This window comes from Arachis hypogaea, chromosome 5 (genome assembly GCF_003086295.3).
Source record: "Arachis hypogaea cultivar Tifrunner chromosome 5, arahy.Tifrunner.gnm2.J5K5, whole genome shotgun sequence".
Lineage (NCBI taxonomy): Eukaryota > Viridiplantae > Streptophyta > Magnoliopsida > Fabales > Fabaceae > Arachis > Arachis hypogaea.
In genome coordinates this window covers 34,546,930-34,572,797 of record NC_092040.1, presented here as the reverse complement: position 1 = coordinate 34,572,797, position 25,868 = coordinate 34,546,930, and the positions used below count along the sequence as shown (strand labels likewise).

At 37.6% G+C, this 25,868-nt stretch overlaps 1 pseudogene; it reads right to left on the bottom strand.

Moving 5' to 3' along the window:
- Window positions 1–8,097: 8,097 nt before the first annotated feature.
- Window positions 8,098–25,868, bottom strand: part of LOC112803428 (protein DETOXIFICATION 29-like) — a 32,522-nt pseudogene continuing 14,751 nt past the window's right edge.

Here is a 25,868-nt window from a genome sequence, read left to right as displayed (position 1 = left end):
TAAAAGCAAAATAAATGGCAACTAAAAGTGATTTTTCTAGTAGTGATTGGCACTGTTACCATACTGAGAACCTCTGGTTTTCATTCTATACGTATTTGTTGTTTTTCAGATACAGGAAGTACCCGCCCCGCTAAAAATCCACCCCAAGCGAGTAGGAGTGGGGTAGGTACCCGCGGGTTCGGATGGTATTGCTATCTCTAGACATGAGGCACCATGTTGAGCGTGCTCTGTGTGTGTGAGGGGGTGTGGGGGGAGGGCTTATACGGAGAATCAGGATTAGATTATTTATCTTTGGTTTATTTTTAGGCTATATATATATATATATATATATATATATATATATATATATATATATATATATATATATATATATTCTCTAGCTAGCCTTTGTTTCGCAGGTCGGAACTCTTTATCTATGTGTATATATATATTGTCCTTTCTGCTTTCTATTATCTATGCTTTCTTTTCTCAACGTTTCGAGTGCGACGAGATTTATGCTTTATTTTGCTTACCTTTTTGTTCAAGACTCCTAATTAAACTATCTTTCATATATAAATCTACGTACATATTTTGTTTTTAGAAGTTGTGGCGCCTACCACCTTTGTTTTACGACCTAGGCGTAAAACTCTGTGTGGTAGGGTGTTACATCAATTATCTCAGTTGTAGGTTGTAGTAATGGAGCATGTCAATATTCGAGAGCTATTCACATATTTTTCATCAGACACATAACATCCAACTTCTTAAGGAGGTTCAAGATGCCGCATATGCAAAAGCTGGTTGTCAACATAGATTATTTTAGAACAATGTGTGTATTCAATATGTGTTACCAGGAAACATTTCTAAAATAAATTAAAAAAATAATTATTTCCTAAAACAATTTTTTCATCTTTATTTTTTGAAATCCATTTTTTTAATTGGAGCAAGTTTGCTTACTGCATCGACAAACTTGCAGATTTTATTGAATTCGCCCACTGTTTCGCCGAACTTCATAGAAACTAACAAGTTTGTTTATTGGTGCGATGAACTCACTCCTATTTCCGTATAATTTGGATCGTATACTTATATAATTAATTATATTTATCCAGTTTAAGAAAAATTAAATGTTTAAAATCAATAATTTTAAATTAAAAATAAATGTACTCGTATTATTTTTTAAAAAAGGAATCTCAGCGGTCATATATAGCTTTAAATTATCTCAACAAAAGAGATACATATATATAATTCTTTAAATATGGCCTTTATCAATAGATATATGATGATGGACATCGTTGGGGCCATATGACCGCTGACCTAGTGGAGTGCATTAACGGAATATTGAAACGGGCACGCGATCTTTCCGTCACAGTCCTTGTTAAGGCAATCTTTTGTAGGCTCAATGTATTGTACACAAGGAAGAGGGCTGAGGTTGAGGCTTGTATAACTGCAGCTCATCTATTCTCTGAATATGCATGCGAGAAAATTCAGTCAAATCAGCGTGCAGTGGGAACATTCAAGTTAACTTATTTAATAGGAGAACAATGTCTTTGAAATGTGCGAGATGCCCATTGGTTTGGAGTTTTCAGTAAATTTGCGTTTTCAACATTGTGATTGTGGTAAGTTTTAGGTGAATTAAATTTCTTGTCGCCATGTCTTTGCATGTTGTGAAAACTAGCGCCTGAATTGAAAGCAGTATATGCATGAGGTATATACAATGGGAGAGATCTGAAAGGTGTACAAAACCCATTTAGGCCACTAGAAAACCAATAACATGGCATGTGAATCAAGGACCAAGACTGCTACCCAATTTCTGCCTAAAGCGAGTGACCAAATGTCGTCCTAAGAAAACTCACTTACTAAATGAGATAGATATACATGATCTACGTGATCCTAGGCATTATTGACTTTGTGGACGTGAGGGTCATAATCGAAGTAGATGTTTGTTGGTGGAGCTAGTGCTAGTGGATTGGCTCCAAATTTGTAGTTCTTATATTAGGGGAGTTTGTGTGTTTAGTAATATTCAGCACTGTATTTAGTCTTATATTCAGTTGTAGTTTGTCTATATTAGATGTATCGAGCCATGTTATGGTTATTTTACAAAAATTAATTTGCATGTTCACTAATTTTGATGTTCACATTACGCATGGAGTAAAGACTAATACACGGTCATTTATAAAACAATACAATGAGTAGAAAATTGCAATGCACATGTTCTTTCTTCATGATTTGCACCACCTTAGAGCATCATTTTTTGACCTTCTTCTTGATTAATGATGGACTCCATCTAGATCGACTCCTATGAGTCGGGTCAACACTAAAGTCATAACCCTTATCGTGAGCACCTACATGGTAACAAAAATAACAAAACATAGTAATAATCAATTCACATCAATATAAATACGAATCCTGATCAATCATAAATTTAATCCTAGTCAACAGACAATAAATACAATCAAATTACCTGAACCAGACTCATCAACCACATTATCACCTGTACTAGACTCATCAACCATATTCTTATCTAAATCAGGCCGATCAACCTCATCCTCACCTGTACGAGTCTCATCAACAACATCTTCACATGCATGAGTCTCATCAACCGCATCGTCATTCTCCTCGTTGTCACCCTCAGGCATAGGAATTCGTGTTGGGATTTGGCGACATCCAATCTTTCAATGGACATTCCTAATAGAATCAACAGAAGTTCTCGACCTATAGTGTTTAGAATACAACTGTGGTGGATGCCTCATATCCAAAGATAATCGTCCGTGAACAACTTGAGGCATTGACACCGGTAGAGATTTTTGGGTAGAGAATAAATTATTCATCCACAAAGATGACTCTGGACCTTAAACATAATCAATAATGTGTCTATATTACAAACTGTTTTTCTTTATACTATTTTAAGGCTTCTAGTTAAAAAAATAGTAATAAATATCAAATAAAACACTTTTTACCTATATGCACTTGGTTTTGTTGAGTATGCAATCTATCATTTTGCTTGTTTTGGTGGGTTAAGAAGTTGAAAATGATGGAAGAAAGTTATGGAGCCTGGGAACGAAAAGAAGAAGAAATGAGGAAGAGAAGATTGTCTCTGGCTAGGGTTAAGACTCTCACAGTGGAAAGAGAGAGACTCGTGCCACCTGTCGAGCATGCACACAAAACGCCACTAACGTTTTGTGAAAAATGGCAGCAATGTTTTGTGAAAACGATAGGGACATGTTGTGCTTAACGGCGTCGACGTTTTTCTCCATCAGTAGTCGCCTCCCATAACGGCGTTAAACATGCCTCTTTGGGCATTTTAGTGAGATATGTAAGGCCCCAGATTTTTGGAAATTAAATAATAAATTATTTATGATATTTTATTTATTTGAGAATATATTTTTAGAAATTTTTATATTAATTGAATACTTTCTTATTATTGATTTAAGGTTTTAATAATTGAAAAATAACTAGAATTTTATATACTTTAATCTGAATATTTAGATTTTTGAGCTTTATTTTATAAATAAAAGAAAATTAGTTTAATTATTTCTAATTATTAAATTAGAGTATTTATTTGAAAATAAATTTTATGGTGATAATGAAATAGTATTTTTATAGATATTATTATTGGATTAAAATTGGTTTTCAATTACTCTATTACTCCTAATTTTATTAAAATTACCTAAACTACCTAAATCTTAACACACAATACTCACTCGCACTCTAACCCTAACTCAGTGCCGCTTCCCTTTCCCTTTCTTCCTCAAAATGCAAACACCAACACCACAACACATGCACAGAGATGAAGAGAAGAGAAAGAAAGGGAAGCCGTCGTCGCACCCAGCTACTGTCCAGTCCACCTCCGCCGTCATTGCATCACCGTCGTTGTCCAAGGATGGAGGAGGCATCGAAAGAGAGCACCACACAACGAGAGAGATCTGCGGCAGAAGACGCGAGCTGGAGAAGTTAGCCGTCGCTGCTGTTCTGCGGTTGAGCCATGCCTCGTCGTCACCCTGGAGCCATCACTGTCGCCGAGATGCACGTCATCACCGCCGTGAATCGCGAACAAAGGAGAGGGAGAGAGACGAGTTCGCGAGGGGGAAGAGGAAGCAGCGCTACCACCTCACCGCTGTGCCTCCTTGCCATTGTCGAGCTGTCCGCTACTGTTGCCGCCGTTTTGAGTGCCAGAAACTGCCGCTGGAACCCCTGTCTACTTGGGTCGAGCTCCGGTTCTTGCATGCTGAGATTCATGGTGGTTGCATGCGACATCAAGTCAATGCGTCATCACCGGAGCTGCCGCTGCTCCATTTTCTCAGTTATTCGTAAGTCCAAGTCTAGTTACTGTGACTGCATGTGGTGTTTGATGGATGTTGCTGCCGTAGGAACAGTTGAAAGTGTTGCCGCCGCTATGAACTAAAAGAAAAAGGGGCTTTGATGCATTTGGTTTTGAGAGTTTCGACGAGCTAAGGTAAGGGAGTTTTTTTAAACTTATTTTACTTTTTTAAAAGTTGTTATAAGTCAATAATAGTATGAAAATTATATTTTTATGATTACGTAAGTCTTATAAATTGAATTGAACTGCTTGGATGGATGTGATTATTTATCTTATTGATTTATTGAATTATTGAGGAAGCTGATTATTCTAATTTATTGTTTTAGTTTGTTGAGTTGGTTATTGTTGGACTGGTTTCTTGAATATGATTTTTGGATTATGATAGGATGATTTGAGAATATTAGAATTGGTTTGTTTGATTTATCGAAAATAATTCTGAGATTTGGATATGATTTGAGATATGAAAATGGTTTTATTTTGGAAACAGTTTGATTTTTAATTGATTTGATTTTATAAATGTTTTGATATTAGAAATGGTTCTGATTTATTGGAGACGATTTGAAAAGATTTTGAGAAATGGTTTGGATGGGACCCGAGAAGGGTGGCAAAGTCCGAATTTTAGGGGAGGTGCTGCCAAAATTTTTATGAAAATTTTGAGAAGTTTTATTTTAGTTAATTTAGATTGAAGAATTGTTTTATTTGATTTTGATTTATTTAAGAAAAGAATGAATTATGTTTGAGTTTAAATGATTTGGTTTTGAAATGGATTCGGAACTTTTGAATTACATAATTTGGGTTTGGTTTAAATAATTGGGTTTTGGTTTAAATTTCATTTTGATTGATCTAAATTGAGAAGCTATGATTTTAAAAATTTTTAATGAATTTAAGGAAATGAGATTTGTTGTCTTTCCCCTAAAGTCTAGAGGCCTTGCCGAGTAGTTTAACTAATAAATGGTTTTTCTTTGTCTTTTGAAAGAAGAATTGGTTTTAAGTGAAATTATTTTGAAGGTTTTGGAGAATGACACAAAGAGGTGGTATTGATTTTAAAAGAAAAAGGAATTTGGGATTTGAAATATCTAGGCAGTATGCAAGGGTTGTGGCTTAATCCCACTTGCTCCAAGTCAAGATTTTAAAAAATTGTGGTTATAAATATGAGTTTTGACCTGGCGAGGATTGTGGTGGTGTACAGCTTATCCAGTGTTGCGATGGACATGGGGATCATGGTTATTTACCGCCCACGAGTTGTAAAGTGTTTGTGGGGATCGTGGTTATTTACTGTCTACGGGTATGTATTTTCCAATTGAAAATTTTGCAAGAATCATGATGGTGTACGCTTATGATGGTGGGATCATGGTGGTATATCGCTCACCAGGTAGGGATTGTGGTGGTGTACCGCCTACCGATCTTCAAGAAGACGATAATCGGGTTAGCTACCAGATATGTCGGGTTCTGGCAAAGTCACCGACACGTGAGCTCACAGCCAGTAGGACAGGCATGCATCACATTGCATTTGTTTGCTTTGTTTGGGTGTGCTTAAGTATTTTGGTTTGTCTAACTGCTTAATTGTCATTAACTGCTATCTGAGCTACTTGTTGTAATTGCTATATATACCTGTGATTTTCTTGTCTGTTTTGTTTGTATTTTTTCTGGTGGTACTTTTGAGGTTGAGTATCGGTGCTGAATTGAAGACAGTATTAATTGATTGCAAGATTGGTTTCTGATTAAGGTTTAGTTAAGTATGAAAAATCAAGCTGGTTCAGCATAGACTTAATGAACCTATGTTTGGAACAGGTTGGTCATTCATACAGTTTATGAAACTTTTAAGATTTTTATTATAAGAAAAGAAAATTTTTTTTATTTTAGATAATTAATTGTTTTCTTTTAAAAAAGTTTTGGATTTTCGAATGTTAAACCGTTAGTTTTCAAAAGATTTATAAGACAATGATGATTACTTTGTTTGAAAAAATAGTTTTCTTTTTAAATATCCTCTTATGATAATTCTGAAAATCCGTGGTGAGACTATATGATTAGGTTCTCACCCCCTATAGCTTTATCTTTTCAGGGCAGACGAAGAAGCTTGCGGAATTTTTGTTAAGTACTTAGATATATTGTTTCTGTTTGTATACACGTTATGAATTTCCCTCGCCTTTATAGTTATATTCTTGTACGAAGGATAGGAATCGTGACTGTAATGACATGTATGTATATAATATTTGTAAGTTGCTTGAGTAAAAAGTTTTGTATATATGTATAAACTTGTTTGTTTTCTTTAAAAAGTATTTCCATGTTTTTTTTAGAAAACAGCGATATAATTTCAAGTCAAAGGCTCTTATTTTATTATTAAGTATATGAAGTCGTCGTAATACTTCGTCCTACTATTAGAGTGGTGCAGTCGAAAGCGTGACATTTTGGTAGTAAAGGTGTTAGATTATTAAGCGTGACATTCGTAATACTTCTAGCTTTTGCATTCATTTCTTTTTCATTAGATTATTAATCAAAAAAATTATTTGATATTTACCAATTTTATGCTTCATTGTTCATCATATATTAAATGTTATTATTTTTTTTATAATTTTTCTCTACTACTCTCTTATGCATGTTATTATCTTTTATGGAGTTCTTATTATTTATTGTTTATATGAGTTTTCTTTTTTTATCACTCTTGTTAATTTTTTATATGGAGCTTTTCTTTTTTGTTTTGTATTGTAATTTTATGGTTTAATTACTCTGTTGATTCTTATAGTTTTGCAAAATTTGTACTTAGGTCTGTATACTTTTTTTTCTTTTAATTGAGTCTTTGCACCAATTTTTTTTTAATTGGGTCCCTACATTTTTTTCCTTTTATTTGGGTCCCTGCGCTAACTTTTTTTTTTAGTTGGGTCCCTATAAAATTAAGTCAATTACTACCAAGAGGGATTTAATTGAAAAACAAATTTGGTGCAGAGACCAACTAAAAGAAAAAAAGTATAGGAACTCAATTAAAAATTGAGCAAAATTATAGGGACCAACAGAATAATTAAATCAATTTTCTTAATCTCATTAGAGAGACCAAACTAAATAATTTTTTTTAAAAGTAATATTAGAATCATAAGTAATGAAAAATTATAAATGAAAGAGTACTAAAAAGTAATGAGTATTAAAATTTATTTAAATATCTAAAATAAATAAGATAATATAAAATCATTATTTAAATTTATGTCAGTTTTAGTAATTTTTTATCTAAAAATAATTTTAAATAATATAATCCAACTAACATTTAATTTATTACAATCTATTTTGTATAAAAATTGTCAAATATAAACACTAACTCACTTTTAATCGAAATCAATTTTATGTAAACTCTCATTTACAAATTTCGATCTAAACACACACTTAATCCTCTAAAATCTTTTAGATTCATCATTTTCAAGTTTTAAAAAATTTGAGATGTTATAAGATTCAAATTTAAATTACTTTTTTATTATAATAATTTACTATATTAGTATTTATTATTTATTTACTTTTATACATAATCTTTAAGGGTTTAAAGGGTTTTTGTTAACCCTCTAAATCCCTCATTTCTATTTATCTTCACTGTAAATTTATCGGATGTTTCAATAATTGTGCAAACATCTAAGGTATACAACTATTATTAATTTTTCTTTTTATTCTCATTAATCTTTTTATTATTAGTAGTAATATTATTTTTTAATGGGCCTATATCGAGGGAAAATTTTGATTTTTGTAAATGAAATTAACACGTGAACTGAAAACAAATTAAACATGTGGTATATGTAAAGTGGTAGTTGGAATTAGGAATGCTTTTATGCTTCTTGATTATCCTCCACAATATGATTCACTTTTGTATCTTTATAACCTCCCCACTTCTTTATCCTATTTTCTGCAAGAGAAGCCTGTCGTTTGAGCAAAAAGAAAATTAGTCAGTCTATCATAAACATCCAAAAAGATATTCTATGATGCTTAAGATATTGGTGTCTAATTTGCCTAAAAAATGAGAAAAATAATAGATTTTACCTTTTATTTTTACATCAAATTAAATAGTTAAAAAATTACGTACCACAGAAGATACCTAAACAAAAACATTGTTACCACATTTATAACCACTTTTCACAAATCACATCATCTCATTAAATAAATTTCCTTGTACTAGCTTCCACATACGATTATATGTATAATATTACTTTCATAGAATTGTTACCTCTTTATTCCAATTCGTTTTGTAGATCATGAAGAATAGCACACAAGTTTGTAGGACTATCCCAGACAACATTCCAGACCAAATTCCCTGAAAAAAGGGCCATCAAACATTAAAAAATATGTATAAGAATAGTATTATTTTTCAATACAATTATAATTAAATTCTATACTGTATACCATGCGTGTTAATTGGAGGACCGTAATCACCCCAAAGAAATTTGGTGGTCTGGATGTTAAAAATTCTGCGTGTGTTAATATATCTTTACTTGATAAATTGCTTTAGCAACTTTTTCATTGTCAAGACAAGTCTTGGGTTGCTCTATTGAGGGCGAAGTATCTGAGAAATGAGGGAGTTTTAGATGGTCCCGTCCCTTACAACGCTTTTCATGTTTGGAAGAGTATTTTAAAGGCTTTTGGTGCTCTTAAAGGATGCCTTCTCTTGATACGTTGGGTCACTTGATCAATTTTTTTGGTTTGACAATTGGAGTATTGAGAGTCCAATTGCTCAAGATGTCCCTTGTATACATGTATCTGACTCTGATTTAACTATTAGAAACGTTTAGAAAGATGGTCAATGGAATCTCCATGATGTTTTCTCTAACATTCCAGAAGATGTCAAACAACGTTTGAATGCTTATAATCCGGATTTGAATGCTGGAGAGAGTTCAGATTGGTCGTGGGGTGTGGCATCTTCTAGACTCTACTCAGCTAGGAGTGAGTACAGTTAGCTAGCCAAAAGAAAGTTTGACTAGAATGAGCATGAAAATTGATTGTGGGTATGACAGACTGCATATTCCTGAGAAGTACAAGTTCTTGATTTGGCTCAGTCTTCATAATGTTATTCCTACGGTAGAGTTTCGTTTGGGTTGTGGCTTAACTTTATCTAGTACCTGTCATCGGTGTCAGAATGGTTCTGAATCTATTTTTCATTGTCTTTGGGAGTGCCCTAGTGCTAAGGAGGTCTGGAATCTTTTAGGCCTTTATTCAGATAACTCGGATTTACGTGATTGGCTCTACAGAGGTGCAAGGAGTGGAGATATTTTTCTTTTCTTTTCGACCATCTGGTGGATTTGGAGAAACAGGAATCATGACTTATTTAATATTAGATGACTCTTGGAGTGCTAGTAAAGTGGTGAGTTTGATTCGTAGTTCAGTAAGGGAGTTTCACACTATTTTTGCTATGCATCAATCTTTGTCTCCTCCTTCGCTTTGTTTGCATTGGGTTCCACCTCCAGTTCATTCTGTTAAATTGAACTGTGATGCTAGTTGTTTTGCTCCTTTTTGCTATGCTGGTTTTGGTTGTATCATTCGCAATTCTGATGGATGTTGGTTGAAAGGTTGCACTGGGAAAGTTGAAGTGTGCAATGTTCTTTTTGCTAAATTGTATGCAATTCGGAAAGGTTTACTTCTTATTTGGGATAGTGGATTTCGTGAAGTTATTTGTAAAATAGACTGTTTAGAAGCTCTTTTCTTGGTAAACCAAAGAATGCTTGGTAAAGATATTCCGAAATGGGATTTGGCAAAGCATATACAGGAGGTTATGAATTGAAATTGGAGTCTCTATTCTTTTAATTCAGAGGAATGCAAATAGTGTTGCAGATTGTATAGTTAAAGCAGCTACTTCTGGCACGGACATTCACTCGAATTGGAGTCAACCATGGAGTGAGTTTCAACATCTAATAAATTTAAATATGAACCTAGTCAATTAATTTAATTTTGTCTCTATTTTTTTTCTTTCTTTTCTGTTTAATCACACAAAAAAAAAAATACTGTATACCCATGCATTTATCCACCACCAACATTATTTTGAGATCTGGTAGCTAGCAAGGTTCTACTTGTCAAGATTCTAGCTCAAGGCAAGCATCTGATTCACACAGCAGAGCAAAGTGCGGAACAATGAACTGAAAGAGAACTGGGAGAGAATTGAAAACAGAGAATGAAAGAAAACTAAAGACTTGCAGAACACGTAATTGCATAAGAATGAAATTGTGCCTTAATCTGTTCACTGTCACCCAAACTATACTTCCTATGTAACAGAATTAACTGTCAAACTGACTAACTTAACTTCCTTTACAATACTAAACTTATATTACACTAAATATAATTACGTTGATGTGCACTATCATCAGATTATGTGATATGTCAAATGAGTAAGATAAAAATTATGTTTAAAAAATATTTCTATTTACTAATCTTGTTTTTAGACACTAATAAATTTGTCTTTTGACAATAACTACTGAATAATGTTATTATAAAATATAATATAAAGAGTGATATATTTATCACTGCTGAATTTGCTAAATGCCACTTCTATATGTGAATTTTTAAAGTTATCTTTCATTCTTTTTTTTTTTTTCGTTGTGGTCATAAATAGCCATAGAATTGAAGGTAATTTGAAAATAATATATCATAGGAAATGAAATTATCGAATTTAGGAATGAGAAAATTCACTCTTAAAATGTATTGTCCAAATTTTATCAAGGTAATATGTTTAAATTTTAAGTCAACTACATTGTTATTGACCTATTTTATAAACATGATTTTCATGAATAAAATATTATTTATTATATCTAGGTTTAGTTCAGTAACGTTATTGTTTAAAAAGGATAAATTAAATTACCAAATGGTAAATGAAATATCATATTTTTTTGACAAAAATAAATCTGAAAAGTAAAACAACAAATAAGTCTTTAAAAACTTAAAAACATAATAAAAATAATCAAATTAAATTTGGATGTGGTATTTTACGAGTATGATTAAAAAAAGAGGCATTTTTATTTTAAAAATTTTGTGATTTTATACTTAGATGATTTTTTTTAAAATAACCAATTTTTTTTAAAGAAATGAAAAAAGAAATTTAGAGATGGAATTTATTCTAATTTTTTACATACACATTCTAAATAATTATTCAAATATTCTCACAAAAATTTAGATCAAATACATAAATTATTTCGTAAATACAAATTCCTTTGCCACTTATAGAAAAACGTGTATATATATATTGTTATTTTTTTTTACTAATATAAATTTTTAAGTACTATTTTAATGGTTTAATTTTTTGAAATTATAAATAAGAGAAAACCAAGAAAAAGTGTTATCCAAGATATATTAAACGACATTTTAAAAAGAAAAAATATTAGGACCTAATATTGCACAACTAATATTGTAGCTAACTATAAGAAAAAAAAAATTAAAGTTATTAAAAATAAAAACATCTGTATCTCAATTAAAAGAAATTTATAAAATCCAAATTTAAAAAAAATAGTGAAGCTTTATATCATACTTGTTTGACAATCTATTATAATATTAACTAAAAATTGAGATTACTCTTCTAAAAATCATCAGAGATATCATATATATATTAATAATTAATTAATAATTAATTAATAATTATAGTAGCTGATTTTAATATAGTAGTAGTATATATGATTGGAAAAATTAGGAGAAAAAGGAAGAGAATGCTCACAAGGACACCCAAGTCAAGCATGAAGCCCAAAAGAAGTCCAAGAGGAATACCAAAAATGTAGTAGCAAGCAATGTTGACATAAGCAAGAATAGCTTGCCAGCCTGCCCCAACAGCCACACCTGAAAGAACTGGTTGCACGTTGTTGATTATAATGCATAACGCCAACATGGGTGTCAGCTCTATCACAAGCTCTTTCACATCTTCGTCCGTTGAAAACAGTGAAGGGTATTGCTTCCTGAATATGACGAGAATCATGGAGAGCACTAAAGCAATCGCAAATGAACTAATCACAGCCACAGTTACAGCGAATTTCGCTGTTCTTGGATGACCTGCCCCCAATTCATTTGACACTCTCACACTGCACGCATATATTAATTAATTAACTTTATTAAATCTTGTCATTTTTATTTATGTTATTAATTAATTAATTAATTGTTGTTTAATTTGCATATATATATATAACCTTACTGCTGCATTCATTCCGAATGCTAACATCACTGTCCATCCCAATATGTTCATGCTGCAAATTAAATTCATCGAATAAGTGAGATAGTAAACAAATCTTTGTAAATGTATATTTTCCTTTAATGCACAATTTCTACATCATCTAAAATAATCAACAGAAAATTCTTAATAAATAATGCCTCGCCGAATGATCGAAATGATATGAGGGTCTTCATCACAACTTACCAAATGGACATTGCATCCACCGCAACTTCTGCGTTCTTGAGATAACCAGCCAGAATTAGGGCCATAAAGTACCAAACTTCCAGGCTACACAAGATTGTAAAGAAAAATAAAAGGATATATAACTGAAATAATTAAAATACATTTTTATAGATTATTTACATAATAAATAAAAATAATCTTCAAAACTAATAACTAAAATGAATATATGTTGTATTTACATCAAATTTTTAATTAAATATGTAAAATCATTTAATTATATTATATGTTTTAAATAGGGATAAGTATTGTTTTGGTCCTTCACGTTGAGGGTCGGAATCGAACCCGTCCCTAGTGTATATTTTGATTTAAAATCATCATTAATATATTTTTTGTATTAAAATCGTCCTTTCTTAAAAAAAATTAATTTTATTCCTAAAATACCCCTACTTTAATAAAAAAATTATAATTTTTTTTTTTAAAAAAGAAAAGAACACGTTCTGGGGGTTTTGGAGGGGGGAGAAAATGCGTTTTTGGGGGGTGGGGGCCGAAAGGAAATAAGAAGGGGGGAGGGGAGGGAGAAGGGACGGCGCCGGCGAAGCTTGAAGCTGCCGTCGCCATCGCCAGAAGAAAGAAGACAGGAGAGGGCTGCGACGGGGGAGAAGAGAAGAGGGGAAAGAGAGGAAGCGCCGGTGGAAGGGAGGACCGTCGCCGGAAAGAGGAGAACGACGCGAGGAGGGCGGCGCGCGAAGAAGAGAGAGAGGGATCCGAGGCTGAGCTGGTCCGCGCATGCTCTGTCGCCGGTCCGCGGGTGATGAGTGGCCGAGGAGAGAGAGGGATCCGACGGTGGAGTGCGTCGCCGGTCTCTGGACGCTCCGTCGCCGCCGCTGGGGATGGGTGGCCAAGCGCCGGTGGTTTTGCATCTGCTTTTTCTGCTTCTTCTTCTGCTACATCTGCTTCTGCAACTTCGGCTTCTGCATCAGCATCTTCCTCTTCTGCATCTGCTTCTGCTTGAGTTTCTATTTCTGATTCTATGACTGCCTCTGTTTCTGCATTTGTGACTATCTCTGCTTCTGATTTTGATTTGGTTGTTGGATTTGTTGAATTTAGGTTAATTTGTTGAATTTTTTATTTCTTAATTTGTTGAATTTGTGTTGATTTGTTGAATTTCTGATTTGTGGATTTGTTGAATTTGTGTTGATTTTATTGATGTTGTTTTTCTTGGTGGTGGAGGTAAAGGTGCTGATGCTGGTGCTGGTGGTGGTGATGGTGGGAGTAAAGGTGTTAGTGGTGGTGGTGGTGGGAGTAAAGGTGCTGGTGGTGATGGAGGGTATTTTTGTCCAAAAAAATTAAAAGGACAATTTTAATACAAAAAATACGTTAAGGATGATTTTAAATCAAAATATACACTAGGGACCGGTTCGATTCCGACCCTCAACGTGAGGGACCAAAATAATACTTATCCCTTTTAAATAATATATTTATATAAAAATTATTATATTTTAAATATTTTTGTGTGAGTAATCCACCAAATTTTTTAACTCTTCTCTTCAATTTTTTAAGGTTAAACTAACAAAAATACATCCAAATTATTTTTATACCGACTAAAATTCTTCAAAAATCTGTTATCGACCAAAAATTTTTAAAATTACTTAAAAATGCAAAAAAAATGCATAATTTTTTATATAAATGATAAATGACTTTTTTATTTGATAAATCGCATATGTATCTTATTCAAAATTTTATAAGAATATTTAGATAAATATTTATAAAATATACACACAAAAAATTGAATAAAAATTTGATTTCTATTTTTTTAATATTAGTGGTTGTTGACAAAAAAATATAAAAAAAATTATATACTTAGTAAAAAATACTAAATTTTAAAAATAAAAATATTTTATTTTTTAATCATACTTATAAAAAATCGTATCCAAAATTTAATTTCTAAATTTTTTGAGCACATTCTTATCCCTAATAATAAAATTTGGAAGATTTTTGTGAGCTCCAAAATAATTTGGATATCTTTTTTCAAGTTTACTTTTTTTTAAGAATCCATAATTATTGTGAAACGAAAGAACCCACCAAAGCATGACAGCAGAGGCAAATGAGAGAGGAACAAAACCCCAAAGATTATGAAATGCTTGCAAGGAGAAGGCACTCCACGCTTCACCGCAACTACCACCAAATATATATGCCAACTGAGCCACAACTATGAACCACCACGTCACATTCAAAACCACGGCCGCACCAACAAGGCCCCACCCCACTTTAAGCATCAAGGCCCAGCTTAGCGCCGCGTGCTCTACGAGCGCCGCGGCGGAAATCCAAGCCATGACCATAATCTTGCTTTGTGCTTGCAAGAACTTCTGAATTGGGAAATTCATGGAGTAGGCGAACAGCTGCGGGACGGCGAAAACGCCGGCCGCCTCGGCGATTGCGGTTGTTTCTCCGAGGCTTTTAGGAGTTGGCGCGCAAAGATGTATAAAAGGCAAAGGAGGAGGGCAGTTGTGTTGAGGATGACCCATGATCTTTGCATGTACACACCCAACATGTCTAGTTTACCCGCTCCAACGGCTTGCCCACACAATGTCTCCAACGCACTTCCCATCCCAAGCTGCGTTCACAAATAAACACTTGTTATCACTCGTGGTAAGTAAGATTTGTCTCGATAGGTTACTCTAATTTCTTATTATTAGACTAATTTTAATGGTTTATAAATACTTTTATTTTCAGTGAATTGTTCTATTTAGAATATTTATGTGGAGTCTTGTTTCTAATTAAAAAAAAAAAACAGATTAACGCTCCATTACTCCATCATGAGAAATACATATAATATTTTTATACTATTAGAATTTAACATTTAGATTATTTTTAGAATTTATTTCAATAAAATTTTACTAGTTTAATTTTTTTAAAAGAGTGTCAGATAATTTTTTTAAAAAAAATTTAATTGATAAAATTATATATATAAATTATTATATCTCTAATATAATTTTTTAAATAAGAAATTTTTTTGAATATTTACATGATTTTTTTATTTATTTTATTTGTCTTATATTATTATTTGTTTTTTTAGGATAATTAGGATTGAATTTTAGAAAATAATATGTCAAGATATTACTACTGGACCTTTTTGAATCACGTGTTCTACACGGATAAAACTAAAAATAAAAGAGAAGATGGAAATAAAAATATTACTAAAAACGTTTAATTTAATAATTGTTACGTTGGGTAACCGGAGGTAGGGCCGTCAAAATGGGCTAAATCCATCGGGCCAGCCCGTTTACCCGTTTAAATGGGCGGGCTTTGTCCCTAAAATTAAGCCCGTTTAAATTTCGGGCTAAACGGGCTGAGCCCGATTAACCCGAAAAAAATGACGGGTTAAACGGGCTAGCCCGTGGGCTAAACGGGTGGCCCGTTTAATTTTTTTTCATTTTTTTATAAAAAAAGTAACACTTTTAGCTAATATTTTTCTCGACTCGACCCGAAAATCCGACCCATCAACTAAAAAAAAATTTTTTTAAATGGTTTTTGACCTAAAAGTAGTATTTTTTGTCAAAATATTTTTCAAAAAATAAAATAAAATGATAAACGGGCTGGCCCGTTTAACCCATCGGGCTGACTATAAATGGTCCGGGCTAAAAAATTTTGGCCCGCGAATAAAGCGGGCTTAAATGGGCCAGCTCGTTTAACCCATGGGCTTAATGGGCTGGGTCTAAATGGGCCGGGCTAGCCCGTTTGACAGCCCTAACCGGAGGTTAATGGGCTGGACTCGTTAGGTAGGCACAATCGTACGAGGAAGGAAGTCTTTGAGCGGGTTTGCGCCTTTGGAGACTCCTTCCGACTTGTGAGCGTGAGTGAATGGGGGGTGATACCTGCAAAGACACTCCGATGCTAAGTTAGCGAGAGTGTGAGCAGGTCTAGAGAGTATTGGGACTTAGAGATACCTGAGGGGTGTCAGTGTATTTATAGTGGTGAACCAATAACCACCGTTGGAGTGGTTCCACCTTTTAGGGTGGATAACCGTCCCTTTATCTTAGGGAGGTTAAGATATGACTCCTAGAAGTGGGTTGAGAGATTTTAGGGGCAATTATTATCTGCCAGCTAAGCTTTGCTCCCGACTTCTTTAGAGCAAGTCGTGGGGAGAACCGACTTCTAAAGAGAAGGTCGGTATTCTGAAGAGCCCAACCTTGTGGTTGGATCTTGTAGTTTGGACTTGGGCCTTAGAGTTGGGTCAGGGTATGAACAGTTCCCCTACTCAAGCCTAATTCCTTTTAAGGATTAGGGTCGAGTATTATAACTCGGGACCGTAGCCGACTTGATGAGGATCCGACGTGATTTTTCAGAACCGACGTGTTTCAAAAATTTTTAACAGTCTCGTCAAATCAAACATCGCATCACTTAGGGGTTTGAGCATTTATACGCGGGGGCGGTTACATTGGTAACGGTGCAACTTTTGAATGGCCTGTGTCGTTTTACTTTTATGCCCCTAACGTGTGTATAAATACTTTCCATTCTTCTTGCTTGTTTCGTTTCTGAAAACTTTTTCATCTGCACCCTTTGATTGAAAGAAGAAAGCTCCTTCCTTTTCGAGTGCTGTTGCTTCCATTTTCTTGCAAGAAAAAAAATGCCAGCTTCTTATCCTTTCTTTGTAGAGTTGCATATTTTTTTTTATTTGAGAGGAGAGTCGGTCGTAGACTTTGTTTTGTCAGGGATCTGACTTTAGGCCCCCTTAGAGACCCTAATTTTTATCCCTTTTTCTTTTTCTTTGTAGGTTTTTTCTAGAAAAACAAAAAATGTCTTCTGTTGAAATTCTCGCTCAGTGGGTGGATGTCACGGTTTTGGGGGAAGAACCCCTTGTTGACACAGACTTCATCACCAACCTCCGCACTCATCATAGGCTTTGTACCTCTGATGAAGACGAGCCAAAATATGAACTGGTTGTCCCGGGTCCCGAAGACCGGGTTTGCTTTGGGAGGGCCTTTGAGGCAGCCCCTCATTTTTTCTATATGTACGAGAGTATGATTACCCGCCTGGGCATTTTTCTCCCTTTTTCTGACTTTGAGATGGATGTTTTAGGCCACTGCCGTGTTGCTCCTACACAGCTCCACCCCAACGCTTGGGATTTTTTGAAAATTTATCAATTCATTAGCCATGCCCTAGATTTTCCGACTTCTTTGAGGATTTTCTTTTTTTCTTTTTCACATGACTAAGCCCTTCAGTAGGCAAAATAACAAACAACAATGGATTTCTTTCCGGGCTATACAAGGCCGGAGAGTCTTTACCCTTTTCGATGAATCCTTTCATGACTTTAAGAACTTCTTTTTCAAAGTGCAAGTTGTAGAGGGTCACCACCCTTTTTTCCTAGATGAAAATTCTTTCCCTCGCTTTCCTCTGTACTGGTTAGAGGCTTCTCCTTGCGAGAAATATAGTTTAAATGATTTGGACGAGGTGGAGGCCGCCATCGTTGGGTTCCTCCGAGAAGTTTGGGGGAGAGCCCCTTATTTGGATACCAAGAAGTTCCTTCAGGGCTCCCCGACCTTTGTGCAGGCCCAATTAGGTAGTGTCGTATTGGTTTGTTGGGTTTTTCGACTTTCCAAGTTGTTTTTCTTGAGTTTTCGATATGCTTTATTGACTTTTTACCTAATGGTTTTTGCAGAGATGGCGAAGAGGAATTCGATGGAGTCTTACCAGAGGGTTCAGGAGGCCAAGGCTAGATCCCGCGCCAGGGTTGGTGGTGCCAGGGCGGCCGGTCCTTCTCCTCCCCCTTCTTCTCACAGCTTGGGGACCCTTGCCTGACCTATCGTTATTTCTTCCTCGGCTTCTTCTCTGCCGCCCCCTTCTTCCCGACCTTCTCCTGAGCCAGAAAAGAAAAAACGCAAGGCTCTAGAGTCTGGCTCTCCTTTTGAAGGTGAGGCCAAGGTGGATGCGCGTCAATTCATCCGAGAGCATATCTATCCTTATACTCGTATAAGTATGGATGATGCTTCTCTTCGAAACCACCTTACTATTCTGGCTCAAGAGAGTATTAGGGCGGCGGGGGTGTGCACCAAGTTTCTTGACATCTTTGAGAATACTCCCCTTAGTTCTTTGGGCTCATCCCAGAGGGTTGAGGAGCTAGAGGGGAGGATTCTTTTGTATCAAGAGTCTGAGAGGAGCCTGAGGGAGGAGGTCACCAAGCTGAGGGAAGAGAGGGATAATCTTCGGAAGGAGGGGGAGAGGTTGATGGGCCGATGCTCTATGGCAGAGGGCCTACGGAAGAAGGCGGAGCAAAAGATCTAATGAAGGCACGGGATGCTTATGCGGAGCTGGAGGATTCTATTGCCGTGGGGTCCGAGGAAGCTTGGAGGGTTTTTAGGGAACAGGTCGGGGTTATTGCTCCCGACTTGGACCTCTCACCCTTGGACCCGGACAAGGTTGTAATTGATGGGGCGATCGTGTCTCCTCCCCGACCTGTTTCTGAATCTGAAATGAAGACTCGGGGACAGAGAATTATAGAGTCTCTTCCCCAACCAGATGATGCTCCGAGTTCCTCCAAGGTTCCTGAAACTTCCCCTCCAACTCCTATGGATGTCTCTCTCCCTGACTCTGGTGGTGCTCTGATTACTCTTCCAGGTGGTGATGGTGATGCTCTTTGAAAAATTATCTTTGGCTATATGGGGCCCGGCCTGTGGGTCCTCAGTTTTTTAAACTATTTATCTTTATGTTGTCGTGCTAGGCGGTTGACATTTTCTTGGCCTTTTATGGCTGTAAAAAAATTAAAAATACCCTTTTTTGGACAAGGGTTTAGGTTATTTTTTGTTAGTTGTGTGCATGCATTTTCTTCTTTAGGTTTTGAAGAAAAAACCCCTTTTTTGATCTTTTGTTTTGAAAACCTTTTCTTGGCCGGCTGTCTCTTTTAAGCTTTTGGATTTTTGAAGGTTTGAGACAGTCTTTTATTGCTTTCCATGAGTTTTCTGACCTCTTTTCGGTATTCCTTGTGCTCAATTTTTGATATATTGAGTTTTCATAACTTAGGTTATTTTTGCGATGCATTTGTTTGTTTCTCGGAATTTCCGATTTGTTAATCGGTTAATTTCCGAGTTTATTCACGATCGACTTTTATAACCTCTTTACACCGACTTGTACCTCATCGTTTTATCCTGACGACCATTTAGGTCGGTTCATGGGATTTTCACGTTTTGTCGAGCTTAAGTCAGCGCGTTTCGTAGAAAGCGAGAAGGAATTTATAAGAGATATTTGAAAAAGATCTTTATTTATTTGCAAAGGTACTTTATCGCTACTAAGGGTTTTGGGGTATCTATGACCTCTTAGTCTCTACTGTGATGCCTCGTCAAAAACCCTTCTTCAGAAAAAATCCTTTTACTTTGGAAAAAATCATGAAGTTGGGAAAAGAGTACATCAGGGAGTAGAGTTCGCTTTTAACTGTAGTACCTTTTCATATTACAAGCATGCCACGACTTGGGTAACTCGGTGCCATTTAAGTTGGTCACCTTATAATAACCTTTTCCTAGGACCTCACTAATCTTGTATGGTCCCTTCCAATTAGTGGCGAGCTTTCCTTCCCCAGACTTGTTGACTCCTATGTCATTTATAATTAAGACCAAGTCATCTGAGGCGAAGCTCCTTCGAATGACTTTCTGGTTGTATCTATTCGTCATCCTTTGCTTCAATGCTGCTTCTCTAATATGGGCTCATTCGCGGACTTCAGGGAGAAGTTCAAGTTCTTCTTTGTGCCCCTTTATTTTTCCAACCTCGTCGTAGAAGTTCACCCTTGGGCTTTGCTCGTTGATTTCAACCGGTATCATGGCTTCTATGCCGTAAGCAAGTTGGAAGGATGTTTCTCCTGTGGAAGACTGAGGTGTGGTCCAATAAGCCCAAAGCACTTGTGGGAGTTCCTCGGCCCATGCTCCTTTTGCGTCCTGCAATCTTTTCTTCAACCCTGCCAATATGACTTTGTTTGCAGCCTCGGCTTGTCCATTTGCTTGTGGATGTTCCACTGATGTGAATTGATATTTGATTTTCATACTGGCTACCAGGTTTTTGAAGGTCGAGTCGGTGAATTGAGTGCCATTATCAGTGGTGATGGAGTGGGGTACCCCGTACCTGGTGATAATGTTCTTGTAGAGGAACTTCTGACTTCTCTGAGCGGTGATGGTGGCCAATGGTTCTACTTCTATCCACTTTGTGAAGTAATCCACTCCCACTATTAGATATTTTACTTGTTCCGGTGCTTGTGGGAATGGTCCTAGCAAGTCCAATCCCCATTTTGCGAAAAGCCATGGGGAAGTTATACTAATGAGTTCCTCGGGAGGGGCTACATGGAAGTTTGCATGCATTTGGCATGGCTGGCACCTTTTCACAAATTTTGTGGAGTCTTTTTGTAAGGTCGGCCAGTAGAATTCAGCTCGGATTACTTTTCTAGCTAACGACCTTGCTCTAAGATGGTTCCCGCAGATTCCATTGTGCACCTCTTCTAGCACCTCAGTTGTTTTTGAGGTCAGGACGCACTTTAGTAGTGGTGTTGATATCCCCCTTTTATAGAGGATATTTTTCACCATCGTGTAGCTTTGTGCTTCCCTCCGAATTTTCTTGGCCTCTTTTTCCTCTTTGGGGAGAATGTCGAATTTCACGTATTCGACAAAGGGCTTCATCCATCCGAGGTCTAACCCGGTGATTTCAAAGACATCTTGAGCAACCTCCGTTTTGTCCACGGAGGGTTAAGGGAGAGTTTCTTGGATCAGACTTCTGTTGTTCCCTCCTGGTTTGGTACTTGCTAGCTTGGAGAGGGCATCTGCCCTGCTGTTGAGGTCCCGAGTTATATGCTTTACCTCGGTCTCTTCAAAGTGCCTAAGGTGCTCCAAGGTTTTGTCCAAGTATTTTTTCATGTTGGGATCTTTGGCCTGATACTCTCCGTTTATTTGGGAGGTCACCACTTGAGAGTTGCTGAATATTATTACTTTGGTCGCATCGACTTCTTCTGCCAGCTTTAACCCTGCAATCAAGGCTTCATATTCTGCCTGGTTGTTGGAAGCTGGGAACTCAAACTTGAGGAAAACTTCAATTTGCGTTTCCCTTTCGCTGACCAATATTATGCCTGCCCTGCTTCCAGCTTTATTGGAGGACCCATCTACATATAACTCCCATGCAGTGGATTTCTCCTCTTGATCTCCCGCGTATTCCGCTAGGAAGTTGGTGAGGCATTGAGCTTTTATTGCCGTTTGGGCTTCGTATTTCAAGTCGAACTCGAAGAGTTCTATTGCCTATTGGACCATTCTTCCCGCAATGTCTGTCTTCTGAAGGACCTGCTTTATGGGCTGGTTCGTTCGGACTTTTATCGTGTGTGCTTAGAAATACGGCCGTAATCGGCGTGAGGCCACTATTAGGGAGTATGCAAACTTTTTAAGTTTTTGATACTTTAGTTCTGGGCCCTGTAGAACTCTGCTAGTGATGTACACAGGATGCTGCCCGACTTCATCTTCCCGTATTAGAGCTGATGCTATAGCTTTGTCTGCTACTGACAGGTATAGGACGAGCTCTTCCCCAACTAGGGGTCGGGTTAGGATTGGAGGCTGGCTTAAGAACTTTTTGAACGCCCGGAAAGCTTCTTCGCACTCTGGAGTCCATTTGAACTGGCATCATTTTCTTAGTAGGGAAAATAGTGGAAGGGATCTTAGTGCCGATCCCGCCAGGAACCTGGAAAGGGCGGCAAGCCTTCCATTTAATTGTTGGACCTCCTTCAGGCAGGTCGGGCTTTTCATTTTCAAGATGGCTTTACACTTATCGGGGTTTGCTTCGATTCCCCTTTGTGTAAGCATAAACCCTAGAAACTTTCCCGCCTCCACCGTGAAGGTGCATTTTGTGGGATTTAGCCTCATCCCATGCGACCTTACGGTGTCTAAAACTTGCGATAGGTCTGTCAGGAGGTCGGTTTCTTCCTTAGTTTTTATCAGCATGTCATCTACATAGACCTCCATTAAGTTCCCAAGGTGGGGGGCAAACACTTTATTCATCAATCTTTGATATATGGCCCCAGCATTTTTTAACCCAAATGGCATCACCACATAGCAGTGATTCGCTCTAGGTGTGATGAATGAAGTTTTTTCCTCATCCGGCTTGTACATTGGGATTTGATTGTATCCCGAGTAAGCATCCATAAACGACAAGTATTGATACCCTGAGCTTGCATCTACTAGGGTGTCAATACTGAGAAGTGGATACGGGTCTTTGGGGCATGCTTTATTCAGGTCGGTATAGTCGACGCACATCCTCCACTTGCCGTTTTGCTTTTTAACTAGCACTACATTTGCTAGCCATGCCGGGTATTTGACCTCTCGGATGAAGTTGGCTTCCAAGAGGGCTTGCATTTGCTCTTCCACCACCTGAGCTCGTTCTGCGCCGAGCTTAGCCTGCGCTGCTGTACGGGTCATGATTCGGGGTGTACCGAAAGCTTGTGGGACATGAGCCGAGGGTCTATCCCTGGCATGTGGGAAGCTTTCCAGGCGAAGAGGTCAGAATTTTGTTGTAGGAGCTTTATTAGCCTTTGTTTCAGATCTTCGCCTAGGCTGGCCCCTATGTTGGTTCTTTTTTCTTCCTCTTTTCCGATTTGAACCTCTTCGGTTCTTCCACCCGATTGTGGTTGCAGCTCTTCCCTTGCTTTTATTCCCCCGAGTTCTATGGTGTGGATTTCCTTGTTCTTTCCTCGGAGGTTTAAGCTTTCATTGTAGCATTTTCTTGCCAATTTTTGGTCTCCTCGTACCGTCACTATTCCCTTAGGTGTTGGGAATTTCATGTAAAGGTGAGGGGTTGACACCACCGCTCTGAGCCAATTTAACGTAGTCCTGCCGATTAAGGCATTATACACCGATCCGACATCAATGACGATGAAGTTAATGCTCAGAGTTTTGGAATTTTCCCCCTTTCCGAAGGTCGTGTGAAGGGGGATGTATCTCAATGGCTTAATTGGCATGTCTCCTAATCCATATAGGGTGTCCAGGTAAGCTTTTAGCTCCCTTTCATCCAACCCTAACTTGTTGAATGCAGATTTAAAAAGTATATCTGTCGAACTCCCTTGATCCACCAAGGTCTTGTGGAGGTTGGCATTTGCCAAGATCATGGTTATTACCACCGGGTCATCATGCCCGGGGACGATCCCCTGTCCGTCCTCTTTGGTGAACGAGATGGTTGGGAGATCGGGAGTTTCGTTTTCAACTTGATAAACTCGCTTTAGGTGTCTTTTGCGAGATGATTTAGTGAGCCCCCTCCTGCGAATCCTCCCGAGATTGTATGTATGTGTCTCTCGGGGGTTTGTGGCGGCGGGTCTCTTCTGTCTTCATCACCTCGCTTTCTTTTTCCATGATTGTCCGACCTATCCGTGAGATATCTATCAAGTCGGCCTTCCCTAGCCAACCTTTCTATCACATTTTTGAGGTCGTAGCAATCATTTGTTGAGTGGCCATATATCTTATGGTATTCGCAGTAGTCACTGCGACTCCCCCCTTTTTTATTTTTGATGGGTCTGAGGGGCGGCAATCTTTCAGTGTTGCAGATTTCTCTGTATACGTCTACTAGGGAGACTTTTAGAGGAGTGTAGGAGTGATATCTCCTAGGCCTGTCAGGGCCGACCTCCTCTTTTTACTTAGGCTCCCTTTCTTTTACTTTTGCTGAGTGAGGGGGCCCCAATCGCTAGCTGAGCTCCCGTAGCTTGGCATTTTCCTCTATGTTGATGTACTTTTCTGCTCTCTCCTGTACATCGCTCAAAGAGGTCGGGTGCCTTTTTTATATGGACTGAGAGAAGGGGCCTTCTCTAAGTCCATTTACTAATCCCATGATGACTGCCTCTGTGGGCAGATCTTGAATTTCCAAACACACTTTGTTGAACCTTTCCATGTAATCGCGCAGAGGTTCCCCGACCTCCTGTTTAACTCCCAGGAGGCTCGACGCATGTTTTACTTTATCCTTCTGGATGGAGAATCGCATTAAAAATTTTCTTGAGAGGTCCTCAAAGCTAGTAACCGACCTTGGAGGGAGGCTATCAAACCACTTCATCGCCGCTTTCGACAGGGTGGTCGAAAAAGCCTTGCAGCAGTTGCATCAGAAGCATCGGCCAGATACATCCGACTTTTGAAATTGCTTAAGTGATGATTCGGGTCTGTGGTTCCATCATAGAGGTTCATATCAGGGCTTTTGAAGTTTTTTGGAACTTTCACCCTCATTATGTCCTCACTGAACGGGTCCTCTCCTCCCAGGGGCGACTCTTCTCGGTCACCGCGGGAGTTCCGGCTATTGAGGGAGGATTCAAGTTTTAAGAGTTTTTCTTCCAACTCTTTTCGTCGTTCTATTTCTTCCCGGAGGTTTCGTTCCACCTCTCGCTGTCGTTCTAATTCCTGTTCCAGTTGCTCCAGACGACCTTGGTGGCCGTGGACCAGCCCCATTAGTTCGGTCGCATGGGGTGGCCCTTCCTTTCCGGATTCTCGTCCTTTTGAGGAGTTTACCTTTGGGTTTTTGAGCCCAGAGGTGCCTTCTCTATGCTGGTCGCTGGTTCCTTGATGAAGGGTCAGGTCTGCGTCATTGTTTCCGATATTTGAATTTTCTTGCTCGAAATCAGACGCTGTATGACCATCTTCTGGTGAGTTGTCCACCCTTATGGGTTGATCCCTCGGCGGGTCCCCGGCAACGGTGCCAATGTTACGTTGGGTAACCGAAGGTTAATGGGTTGGACTCGTTAGGTTAGCCCAATCGTATAAGGGAGGAAGCCTTTGAGCGGGTTTGCGCCTTTGGAGACTCCTTCTGACTTGTGAGCGTGAGTGAATGAGGGGTGGTACCTGCAAAGACACTCCGATGCCTAAGTTAGCGAGAGTGTGAGCAGGTCTAGAGAGTATTGGGACTTAGAGATACCTGAGGGGTGTCAGTGTATTTATAGTGGTGAACCAATAACCACCGTTGGAGTGGTTCCACCTTTTAGGGTGGATAACCGTCCCTTTATCTTAGGGAGGTTACGATATGACTCTTGAAAGTGGGTTGAGAGATTTTAGGGACAGTTATTATCTGCCAGCTAATCTTTGCTCCCGACTTCTTTAGAGCAAGTCGTGGGGAGAACCGACTTCTAAAGAGAAGGTCGGTGTTCTGAGGAGCCCAACCTTATGGTTGGATCTTGTAGTTTGGACCTGAGCCTTAGAGTTGGGCCATGATATCAACAATAATAATCGTCTTTTTTTTATTAATACACATTTAGTCAATTTT